This window comes from Arachis ipaensis, chromosome B01 (assembly GCF_000816755.2).
Source record: "Arachis ipaensis cultivar K30076 chromosome B01, Araip1.1, whole genome shotgun sequence".
NCBI classification, from domain to species: domain Eukaryota; kingdom Viridiplantae; phylum Streptophyta; class Magnoliopsida; order Fabales; family Fabaceae; genus Arachis; species Arachis ipaensis.
In genome coordinates, this window is record NC_029785.2 from 22,460,453 (window position 1) to 22,470,035 (window position 9,583).

Below are 9,583 nucleotides of genomic sequence, written 5' to 3' on the forward strand. Positions count from 1 at the left end.
TTCCTATAGATGCCAATCATTTTGAACCTCAATGGATAAAGTGAGATGCTAAAACTATTCAAGAGGCAAAAAGCTACAAGTCCTGCTCATCTGATTGGAGCTATGTTTCATTGATAGTTTGGAATTTATAGTATATTCTCTTCTTTTTATCCTATTTCATTTTTAGTTGCTTGGGGACAAGCAACAATTTAAGTTTGGTGTTGTGATGAGCGGATAATTTATACGCTTTTTGGCATTGTTTTTTAGTATGTTTTTAGTAGGATCTAGTTACTTTTAGGGATATTTTTATTAGTTTTTATGTTAAATTCATATTTCTGGACTTTACTATGAGTTTGTGTGTTTTTCTGTGATTTCAGGTATTTTCTGGCTGAAATTGAGGGACTTGAGCAAAAATCAGATTCAGAGGTTGAAGAAGGACTGCTGACGCTGTTGGATTCTGACCTCCTTGCACTCAAAGTGTATTTTCTGGAGCTACAAAACTTAAAATGGCGCGCTTTCAATTGCGTTGGAAAGTAGACATCCAGGGCTTTTCAGCAATATATAATAGTTTATACTTTGGCCGAGTTTAGATAATGCAAAAGGGCGTTGAACGCCAGTTCTATGCTGCAGTCTGGAGTTAAACGCCAGAAACACGTCACGAACCAGAGTTGAACGCCAGAAACACGTTACAAACTGGCGTTCAACTCCAAGAATGACCTCTTCATGTGTAAACTTCAAGTTCAGCCCAAGCACACACCAAGTGGGCCCCGAAAGTGGATTTATGCATCAATTACTTACTTCTGTAAACCCTAGTAACTAGTTTAGTATAAATAGGACTTTTTACTATTGTATTAGACATCTTCGGATCATCTTTTGATCATTTTTTAGATCTCTAGACCTCCATGGGAGGCTTGCCACTCGGCCATGCTTACCCTATATTCACTTATGTATTTTTCAACGGTAGAGTTTCTGCACTCCATAGATTAAGGTGTGGAGCTCTGCTGTTCCTCACGATTTAATGCAAAGTACTACTGTTTTATATTCAATTCAACTTATTCCGCTTCTAAGATATTCATTCGCACTTCAACATGAATGTGATGAATGTGACAATCATCATCATTCCCTATGAACGCGTGCCTGACAACCACTTCCGTTCTACCTTCGATTGAATGGATATCTCTTGGATATCTAATACAGGGGACCGAGTCCGAGTTATTAAGTGTCTTCGTGGTATAAGTTAGAACCCATGGATGGCCATTCCTGAGATTCGAAAAGTCTAAACCTTGTCTGTAGTATTCCGAGTAGGATCTGGGAATGGATGGCTGTGACGAACTTCAAACTCGTGAATGCTGGGCGTAGTGACAGACGCAAAAGGATAGTAAATCCTATTCCAGTATGATCGAGAACCTCCAGATGATTAGCCATGCAGTGACAGCGCATTGGACTATTTTCACAAGAGAGGATGGGATGTAGCCATTGACAACGGTGATGCCCTTACATAAAGATTGCCATGGAAAGGAGTAGGACTGATTGGATGAAGACAGCAGGAAAGCAGAAGTTCAAAAGAACGAAGGCATCTCTATACGCTTATCTGAAATTCTCACCAATGAATTACATAAGTATTTCTATCTTTATTTTCTATTTATTTATTATTTATTTTCGAAAACTCCATAATCAATTATTATCCGCCTGACTGAGATTTACAAGATGACCATAGCTTGCTTCATACCAACAATCTCCGTGGGATCGACCCTTACTCACGTAAGGTTTATTACTTGGACGACCCAGTGAACTTGCTGGTTAGTTGTGCGAAGTTGTGAAGTTATGTTTGGACCATGGTATGGTGCACCAGTTTTTGGCGCCATTACCCGGGAGAGAACGAACAACAAATTTTACAACCTGAGTAACAATTTCGCATACCACCTAACTAAGTAAATCACTTAACAATTGTTGCTTGATCCATCAATACTCATGAGATCGACCCTCATTCACCTGAGGTACTACTTGGTACGACCCGGTGCACTTGCCAGTTAGTTTGTGGACTTTAAATTCCACTTCAAGTTTTTGGCGCCGTTGTCGGGATTGACTGTGATTGACAACTACTCGTTGTTTGATTGCTTAGATTAGATAATTTTTTCTTTACTAAATTTTATTTAGTATTATTCATTTTCTTTTTTTTTAATTTTTCTTTTTCTTTATTTGTTTTCTTTTGTTCACAACACTCACTCCCTTGCATTCGTTTTGTTTTTACTCCCTTTTAGTTTAATTTTTATTTTTTTATATTAATTTTTAAAAGCCTTTACTTTGTCTTATTCATTTTATTTTTCTTTATTTTCATTTAATTTTTTTATTTTATTTCATATTGCTTCGTTCTGTTTGTTGCATACATTTCATTTTTCTTGTTATTTGTTTTATCTGGTTCTTAGTTTGAATTTTCGATTTTCGTATCAATTATTTTATTATTTTTTTTTGAAATTAAGTTTGGTGTCACCTAGTTAGTTATTTTAATTTTTCTATTCAAATTTAAAAAAATTAAAAAAAATTTCAAAATTTTCACTTTAATTTTATTTATAATTTTCAAACTTTTTGCTTTAATTATTTAGTTGTTTTATTTTATTTCTTTACACAGGTTACCTCACTGGAAATTCTCTACACTCTGTCATAGAGATTCTCACTTTTTTTCTTGTCTTCTGTCTGTTTATGAGCAAGAACAGGGACAAGGAACCTCTGTTAGACTTTGATCCTGAACCTGAAAGGACTTTGAGGCGGCGTTTGCAACAAGTAAGACTTTACAAGGCTGCAGAATTCACTATGGATCATAATAATGCTGCTAATGCCAACATGGCAAATCCAAATGAGAATGAACAACCCAGAAGAGTTCTTGGCTCTTACTCTGCTCCTAATGCAGATCTTTATGGCAAAAGTATTGTGGTGCCTCCTAAAGTTGCAAACAATTTTGAACTGAAGGCACAGCTAGTTACTCTTGTGCAACAGAATTGTCAGTATCATGGACTTCCTCAGGAAGACTCGAATCAATTTATTTCTGATTTCCTGTAGATTTGTGATACTGTGAAGACCAATGGAGTGAATCCTGAGGTATACAAACTCATGCTCTTTCCATTTGCTGTGAGGGATAGAGCAAAGCTGTGGTTAGATTCTCAACCCAAGGAGAGTCTGGATACTTGAAAAAAGGTTGTTACTGAATTTCTGACTAAATTTTTCCCACTTCAAAAGCTGACTAAGCTAAGGGTGGAGGTTCAGATGTTCAGACAGAAAGATGGTGAGACTCTTTATGAAGCTTGGGAGAGATTCAAGCTACTAACTAGACAATGCCCTCCGGACATGTTCTCTAGATGGACTCAGCTGGATATCTTTTATGAGGACTTATGTGAAATATCCAAGATGCGCTTAGATAATTCTGCAGGCGGTTCTTTGCACATGAAGAAGACACCAGAGGAGACTACTGAGCTTATTGAGTTGGTTGCTAACAACCAATACTTATATTCCTCCAACAGGAATCCTGTGAACTCTGAGACCCCTCAAAAGAAAGGTGTTATGGAAGTAGAAGCTCTTAATGCTATCCTTGCTCAGAATAAAATTTTGAGTCAGCAGATGAATTTAATTACTCAACAGTTGAGTGGAATGCAAGTTTCAGTTGTCACCACCCAGAATACACCTCAAGAGGTCCCTTATGACATGACAAGTAATTTTATGCAAAATGAGAATTATGATTATGCTCAATCTTCCTCTGAACAGGTCAACTACATGGGGAGTGCTCCTAGACACCACAATAATGATCCATACTCAAAGACCTACAATCAGGGGTGGAGAAATCACCCAAATTTTGGGTGGATAGACCAACCTCAGAGATCTCAGAATTTTAACAATAATTCTCAGGGAGGTTTTTAGCAGAATAATCAAAATAACCGCCAGTTTCAGTCTCATCAACAACAACCACCTCAGCAGGCATACTCTCAACCTTAGCGGAACACTAACTGGGAGACAATGATAAACCGTTTTATGCAGGAAACCAGAGCCTCTATTAGAAACTTGGAGGTGCAAATGGGCCAATTGATCAAGTAAATACCTGAGAGGCCTCAAAGTACGTTTTTTGGTGATACAGTGGTGAATCCAAGAGAGGAATGCAATGCTATCACCTTGATAAGTGGACAAGTGGCAAGTATGGAAGCACAAGTTACTGAGGAGCCGGTTGAAAAAGAAGCTCTAGAGCAAACTGAAGACACATTAGTACACGCCCCTCCTAGGCGTGCAGACAACCCCTTCCCAGTCTCTCTTGACACTCATCCTACATTGCCTAAAGCTCCTGAGTACAAGCCCAAGATGCCATATCCTCAGAGACTTCAAAATGAGACCAAGGACAAGCAGTTTTCAAAGTTCTTGAAAGTTTTCAGAAAGTTACAAATCAATATTCCTTTTGCTGAGGTTTTGGGGCAAACGCCTCTCTATGTTAAATTCATGAAGGAGTTGTGGTCAAAGAAGAAGCCTTTAAAGGGAGATGAGGCAGTGGTCCTGACTAAGGAATGTAGTGCCATCATTCAGAATAACTTGCCAAGGAAGATGCCAGATCCAGGGAGTTTTCAAATTCCATACACCATTGGGAGCACAACCTTTGAGAAAGCGTTATGTGATCTAGGAGCAAACATCAATTTAATTCCCTTGTCTGTGATGAAGAAGTTGCAAATCCAAGAGGCACAACCCACAAGGATAGCATTACAGATGGCAGACAAATCTATAAAGCCTGCATATGGATTAGTGGAGAATATCTTGGTCAAAGTGGGTAAGTTCTTCCTCTCAGCAGATTTTGTGATTCTTGACACGGGGGAGGATGAGAACGCCGCTATAATTCTAGGAAGGCCCTTCCTAGCCACTGAGAGAGCTTTAATTGATGTAGAAGTGGGTGAATTAGTGCTTAGAGTGCATAATGAGCAACCGAGCTTTCATGTCTTCAAAGATATGCATTCAGAAGGTGAAGAAGAGAGGTGCATGCAGACTGAACTTATTGATCCAAACCTTCAAGAATCCCCTGATGACGCACAACAGCATCTGCAGCTCGAACCTCCTTTGGTGACAATCAATCAAATCCCTCCTGACATCAAACCTAAGTTTGGAGTCGGGAATGCATCATCCACCAAGGATAAGATTCCCAAAAAGAAGAAAGTACCCAGCAGATGGAGAAACAAAAAGATTCCCACTAAAGGTTTCTCCCCAGGAATGAAGGTGGTGTTGACTAGCAATCCAGTGTTGACTTATACAGTAAACTGAATCCTCTTTCTGGAGCATATTGAGCTACTTTATGGAGACACAGAAAAGAAAATCAAAGTGAGGGGTGAAGAACTGAGCCCCTATGATCCTCCTCCTTAGAGAAACTGACCGTCAAGCTAGTGACGTTAAAGAAGCGCTTATCGGGAGGCAGCCCGATGTTTTCATATCCCTTAGTTAAATTTTTGTTGGCTTAATTTTATTATTTATTTAGTTTTAGTTGAGTTTTTACTATTTTTTCTTTATTTTACGTATGTTTAGAACAGGCAGAGTCTACTCATTCACATCAAATTAGGCGCAGCCTAACTCCCAAAGTTCCACCCCACCTTATTGCCACCAGCAGTTCCAAACCAAATCCCCCCAAATCATTCATGATTCGGTCCCACCTTGCACAAATTCCCTTTCCAATATTCCTTATATCCCCTAATCCTTTCCCCATATACATATATATATAATGCCCCCCTCCTCCCATATACACACACATATATATATATAACGCCTAACTAATTTTCACTTTTTTTGTCCTTTTTTCATTTTTTTTGTAATAATTTCTGTTTTTACTCCTCCGTGCACTTTTTATGTCCCTCCCTGTTTTCAAATTTTCTTTGCTTGAGGACAAGCAAATTTTTAAGTTTGGTATTGTCGCTTCGCTTGTGGTTTTTCTGTTTATTTTAATAGCACCAAAGGGAGACAAATCATCTTCACGGAAGAGCACAACCTGAAGAATGAAATGGCCACTAGGATAACTGAGGTGGTTGAGTTCCTTTCGTTCTATATTTTCTCCCGTTGTTATTATGTTATATTCCTGTTTTCTACTATTTTACTTGGTTTCTGCATGATCCTTTGTTATTTCAATTCCTAGATTCTAGTTTAATTTGCTATTTTTTCTGTTATTTGCTTTTAATTCTGAAAAGTGTCTCATGTATTGCTCACTGAGCTTGAATTCAAAAGAAAAAGAAGAAAAAGATGTATTGCATGAGAAATGAGTTTATAACAAAGAGTAGTCGTATTTACTTAAATGTGGTGGTATTCTTTGTGATTCTGAATGCATGACATGAACCATGCATGTTTGAATTTGAATCAAAGGATGTTGGTGTATAAGGAACAAGAATTTAGAGAACTATTATGAATTTTCTGAAATTAGTGAAAGTTGATCCTTGAAGCAAAAGAAACAGCAAAGGAAGAATAAAAAGCAAGGTCCAAGGCTCTGAGTATCAATGACTAGGGAGGTCAGACATGATTAGAAACTCAAAGAGTTGTTTTCCTAGTCATATGCTTGTGGCGTTCTTGTGTCAAGTAATCATTGAGACAGAACAGTTAGAGTCGAGATCAAATGCCAAAGGCTTTGAGCACCACTGTCTGGGAGTAGCTGAAAGAAAAATCAGAACTTCAAGAGAGTTCCCCAGTTAAGTGCTTGTGGTATTGTTGTGTCAATTAACCCTTGAAACAGAACATTTAAAGTCACGGCTAGGCTCAAGGTGCAAAGCACCAGTTAATTGAAAATTAAGGGATATCTGCTGTGTTCAAGGATTAAACTGAAGTATAAAGACCAGAGAATTCATAATATGATTTGGATTCTAATTTCGAATGACATTGACATTCCTCTGATTCAAAGGAGAGTGAGATGCCAAAACTGTTCAGAATTGTAATAGATAAATTCCACTTTAAGAAGAGACATGAGTATAACCGAACTCTCACTTCTCATGCAAATTCACATCATCTTAATCTTGTATTAGTTTTGGTTGCTTGAGGACAAGCAATAATTCAAGTTTGGTGTTGTGATGCGTGAGCATCTTTCCTATCTTTTCCTAGTGAATTTGCATTCAATTTGTTGAGTTTAATCAAGAATTAATTATCTTTTAGCCACTATGGATGCTACTTTGAGTCATGTGCATTTCTGTTTATTTTAGGTAGCATTCGGCTGGATTTGATGGAGTTTCCGCAGAAAAAGAGAAGAAGGCGAATGATGCTGTCAATCCTGACTTCTCTGCACTCAAACCTGAATAAATCGAGATACAAAGGTCCAATGGATGTGATTCTAGTGGCTTTGGAAAGCTAACTTCCAGAGCTTTCCAATGATGTATAATAGTTCATACTTCTTCTCCACCAAGTCAGCAAGGGTGGCGCCTAACTTGAGGTTTCTCAAGTTAGGCGCCAAGATCACTTATACTCATTCATCCAAGGCTGCCAAGGCTGCGCCTAAATTGAGATTTTTCAAGTTAGGCGCAAGGCACAACAACAACACGCAAGTAATGCTCCTTCACTCAAGTTAGGTGCATGATCCATTCAAGTTAGGTGCCATACATCAACAAACACGCACAAGGAGTAAGCCACACTTCAAGTTAGGCGCATGATCCCCTCAAGTAAGGCGCCAATGTTCAAGCTCCACACCAAGACACGCTGCCCACCACAAGTAAGGCGTAGCTCCATGCCAAGTTAGGCGCAGGCTCTCCTTCAATCAAGTGGTCCCACACCAATCACAAGCCACACGAGATCTTTCATTTATTCTGATTAAAACTTTAATTTTATTTTAAAATAAGAAAAAATATTATTTAGTTTTTAGGAAATATATTTTACATTAATTAGGATTAGATATAAAAGGGAAAAGAATCATCCCTTCGGGCTCTTCTCTTCTCTCCTACCTCATTCTGCAATTTACAGTTTTTCTGAATCCAAGTTTTCTCTCCGAACCATAAGCAACTAAACCTCCACTGTTAAGGTTAGGAGCTCTGTCTATTGTATGGATTGATACTATTATTTTTCTATTTTAATTTATGTACTGATTTATAATTCAAGAATTTTTTTTCGTTCTTTATCTTATGAATTTGGGTGGAACGGAAGTATGACCCTTGTTCTAATTGCGTTCTTGTATAACTTGGAAAAGCTCTTTACTTGAACAACAGCTTGAAAATAATTTCTCCTAAACTTCTAATTATCTGGACTTAATGGGATATGTGATATATAATCCTCTTATATTTGGGTAATTAGGATTTTTGTGGCATATAAACTAGAATTGAACTTCACCCTCTAATTGGAATTAAGTGACCAAGGAATTGGCGGTTGATAAATTTTAGAGGAGACTAAAAAGGTATAAGGAATTAGGGTTTAGTCACTTATAGTTTGCCATGAATTGAATCTTGCATGATTAAAATAGTTAGTAAGAAAAGTCAATCCGGAAAATAGATATCTCTGAAGCCTTAACTGTTTCTCCATATATTATTCACTACTTATTTACTGCTTGCTTTTCTGATTCTCTGATTTACTGTTTAATGCAATTGAACTTTCTAAACACCATTTTCTGTTTGCCTAACTAAGTAAATCACTTAACCATTGTTGCTTGATCCATCAATCCTCGTGGGATTGACCCTCATTCACCTGAGTTACTACTTGGTACGACCCGGTGCACTTGCCGGTTAGTTTGTGGTTATAAATTTCGCTTCAAGTTTTTGGCTCCACTGTTTCTTCCTGAAGTCTTCCCGGTAGTTGAGAGCTTTCTATGGTGGCTCAATAAGTAGTATCAGAGCAAGTGGTATCAGAGTTGATGGTTAATTTGTCCGGTGATTTAAATATTCTAAATCAATTAAATTTAATTCATATTATTATTCAATAAAATTACAAAGTAACAGTCAAGCACAATTATTATCTATATTAAAACGATATGTTTTTCTTTGTATTTCTTTTTTGTTGAATAGTAATATTATTAAATCATATATAAAATGCCAAATTAAATAAATATATTGTACAATATTTTTTATAAATTAAATTTTAAGTTTAATATTAATTTACATATTATCTAATATATTCTTATGTTATTATATGCATTTTAAAATATTAAATGCATACAAAAAATTAATCGATATATATTAGTATACATTTTTAAGTTTAACATAGTTTTAATTTTGTTTTATTTTTTTCTGTAAGTTTAACATTGCTCATTGTAGAGGTAATAATGAGCATATCTAGAATGAAATAGAAGAAAGCGAGGTTTTAGGTTTGTGAGACTGCTGGAGAAAAATATTGCTTGTAGTAATGACAATGGTTTTAGTTGAGAATGGTGGAAGATTTTTGGATAGGTTTTTATTGAACACATTCAGAAACTTGAGTTGTTGTAGACTTGTCAAGCTCTTTGGTATGAAACCATTCAATTTATTCTCATCAAGACATAATTCATACAGATCCATTAAACTCTCGAATGAAGAAGATATTGTTTTCGTCAATTATAGATGTATATTCTCCACCGTTGTATTAAAACTTGTATTTAGTCCCTCTTAAAGGTTGACTTGGAGAACTATAACTTGTATTTTCTTTTGGTTTCCTTTTGTGC